Consider the following 3238-nt stretch of genomic DNA (forward strand, 5'->3'; position numbering starts at 1 on the left):
GTTAGGGTTAGGGTTAGGGTTAGGGTTAGGGTTAGGGTTAGGGTTAGGGTTAGGGTTAGGGTTAGGGTTAGGGTTAGGGTTAGGGTTAGGGTTAGGGTTAGGGTTAGGGTTAGGGTTAGGGTTAGGGTTAGGGTTAGGGTTAGGGTTAGGGTTAGGGTTAGGGTTAGGGTTAGGGTTAGGGTTAGGGTTAGGGTTAGGGTTAGGGTTAGGGTTAGGGTTAGGGTTAGGGTTAGGGTTAGGGTTAGGGTTAGGGTTAGGGTTAGGGTTAGGGTTAGGGTTAGGGTTAGGGTTAGGGTTAGGGTTAGGGTTAGGGTTAGGGTTAGGGTTAGGGTTAGGGTTAGGGTTAGGGTTAGGGTTAGGGTTAGGGTTAGGGTTAGGGTTAGGGTTAGGGTTAGGGTTAGGGTTAGGGTTAGGGTTAGGGTTAGGGTTAGGGTTAGGGTTAGGGTTAGGGTTAGGGTTAGGGTTAGGGTTAGGGTTAGGGTTAGGGTTAGGGTTAGGGTTAGGGTTAGGGTTAGGGTTAGGGTTAGGGTTAGGGTTAGGGTTAGGGTTAGGGTTAGGGTTAGGGTTAGGGTTAGGGTTAGGGTTAGGGTTAGGGTTAGGGTTAGGGTTAGGGTTAGGGTTAGGGTTAGGGTTAGGGTTAGGGTTAGGGTTAGGGTTAGGGTTAGGGTTAGGGTTAGGGTTAGGGTTAGGGTTAGGGTTAGGGTTAGGGTTAGGGTTAGGGTTAGGGTTAGGGTTAGGGTTAGGGTTAGGGTTAGGGTTAGGGTTAGGGTTAGGGTTAGGGTTAGGGTTAGGGTTAGGGTTAGGGTTAGGGTTAGGGTTAGGGTTAGGGTTAGGGTTAGGGTTAGGGTTAGGGTTAGGGTTAGGGTTAGGGTTAGGGTTAGGGTTAGGGTTAGGGTTAGGGTTAGGGTTAGGGTTAGGGTTAGGGTTAGGGTTAGGGTTAGGGTTAGGGTTAGGGTTAGGGTTAGGGTTAGGGTTAGGGTTAGGGTTAGGGTTAGGGTTAGGGTTAGGGTTAGGGTTAGGGTTAGGGTTAGGGTTAGGGTTAGGGTTAGGGTTAGGGTTAGGGTTAGGGTTAGGGTTAGGGTTAGGGTTAGGGTTAGGGTTAGGGTTAGGGTTAGGGTTAGGGTTAGGGTTAGGGTTAGGGTTAGGGTTAGGGTTAGGGTTAGGGTTAGGGTTAGGGTTAGGGTTAGGGTTAGGGTTAGGGTTAGGGTTAGGGTTAGGGTTAGGGTTAGGGTTAGGGTTAGGGTTAGGGTTAGGGTTAGGGTTAGGGTTAGGGTTAGGGTTAGGGTTAGGGTTAGGGTTAGGGTTAGGGTTAGGGTTAGGGTTAGGGTTAGGGTTAGGGTTAGGGTTAGGGTTAGGGTTAGGGTTAGGGTTAGGGTTAGGGTTAGGGTTAGGGTTAGGGTTAGGGTTAGGGTTAGGGTTAGGGTTAGGGTTAGGGTTAGGGTTAGGGTTAGGGTTAGGGTTAGGGTTAGGGTTAGGGTTAGGGTTAGGGTTAGGGTTAGGGTTAGGGTTAGGGTTAGGGTTAGGGTTAGGGTTAGGGTTAGGGTTAGGGTTAGGGTTAGGGTTAGGGTTAGGGTTAGGGTTAGGGTTAGGGTTAGGGTTAGGGTTAGGGTTAGGGTTAGGGTTAGGGTTAGGGTTAGGGTTAGGGTTAGGGTTAGGGTTAGGGTTAGGGTTAGGGTTAGGGTTAGGGTTAGGGTTAGGGTTAGGGTTAGGGTTAGGGTTAGGGTTAGGGTTAGGGTTAGGGTTAGGGTTAGGGTTAGGGTTAGGGTTAGGGTTAGGGTTAGGGTTAGGGTTAGGGTTAGGGTTAGGGTTAGGGTTAGGGTTAGGGTTAGGGTTAGGGTTAGGGTTAGGGTTAGGGTTAGGGTTAGGGTTAGGGTTAGGGTTAGGGTTAGGGTTAGGGTTAGGGTTAGGGTTAGGGTTAGGGTTAGGGTTAGGGTTAGGGTTAGGGTTAGGGTTAGGGTTAGGGTTAGGGTTAGGGTTAGGGTTAGGGTTAGGGTTAGGGTTAGGGTTAGGGTTAGGGTTAGGGTTAGGGTTAGGGTTAGGGTTAGGGTTAGGGTTAGGGTTAGGGTTAGGGTTAGGGTTAGGGTTAGGGTTAGGGTTAGGGTTAGGGTTAGGGTTAGGGTTAGGGTTAGGGTTAGGGTTAGGGTTAGGGTTAGGGTTAGGGTTAGGGTTAGGGTTAGGGTTAGGGTTAGGGTTAGGGTTAGGGTTAGGGTTAGGGTTAGGGTTAGGGTTAGGGTTAGGGTTAGGGTTAGGGTTAGGGTTAGGGTTAGGGTTAGGGTTAGGGTTAGGGTTAGGGTTAGGGTTAGGGTTAGGGTTAGGGTTAGGGTTAGGGTTAGGGTTAGGGTTAGGGTTAGGGTTAGGGTTAGGGTTAGGGTTAGGGTTAGGGTTAGGGTTAGGGTTAGGGTTAGGGTTAGGGTTAGGGTTAGGGTTAGGGTTAGGGTTAGGGTTAGGGTTAGGGTTAGGGTTAGGGTTAGGGTTAGGGTTAGGGTTAGGGTTAGGGTTAGGGTTAGGGTTAGGGTTAGGGTTAGGGTTAGGGTTAGGGTTAGGGTTAGGGTTAGGGTTAGGGTTAGGGTTAGGGTTAGGGTTAGGGTTAGGGTTAGGGTTAGGGTTAGGGTTAGGGTTAGGGTTAGGGTTAGGGTTAGGGTTAGGGTTAGGGTTAGGGTTAGGGTTAGGGTTAGGGTTAGGGTTAGGGTTAGGGTTAGGGTTAGGGTTAGGGTTAGGGTTAGGGTTAGGGTTAGGGTTAGGGTTAGGGTTAGGGTTAGGGTTAGGGTTAGGGTTAGGGTTAGGGTTAGGGTTAGGGTTAGGGTTAGGGTTAGGGTTAGGGTTAGGGTTAGGGTTAGGGTTAGGGTTAGGGTTAGGGTTAGGGTTAGGGTTAGGGTTAGGGTTAGGGTTAGGGTTAGGGTTAGGGTTAGGGTTAGGGTTAGGGTTAGGGTTAGGGTTAGGGTTAGGGTTAGGGTTAGGGTTAGGGTTAGGGTTAGGGTTAGGGTTAGGGTTAGGGTTAGGGTTAGGGTTAGGGTTAGGGTTAGGGTTAGGGTTAGGGTTAGGGTTAGGGTTAGGGTTAGGGTTAGGGTTAGGGTTAGGGTTAGGGTTAGGGTTAGGGTTAGGGTTAGGGTTAGGGTTAGGGTTAGGGTTAGGGTTAGGGTTAGGGTTAGGGTTAGGGTTAGGGTTAGGGTTAGGGTTAGGGTTAGGGTTAGGGTTAGGGTTAGGGTTAGGGTTAGGGTTAGGGTTAGGGTTAGGGTTA

The sequence above is a fragment of the Carettochelys insculpta genome, chromosome 32, assembly GCF_033958435.1.
Source record: "Carettochelys insculpta isolate YL-2023 chromosome 32, ASM3395843v1, whole genome shotgun sequence".
Taxonomy (NCBI): Eukaryota; Metazoa; Chordata; order Testudines; family Carettochelyidae; genus Carettochelys; species Carettochelys insculpta.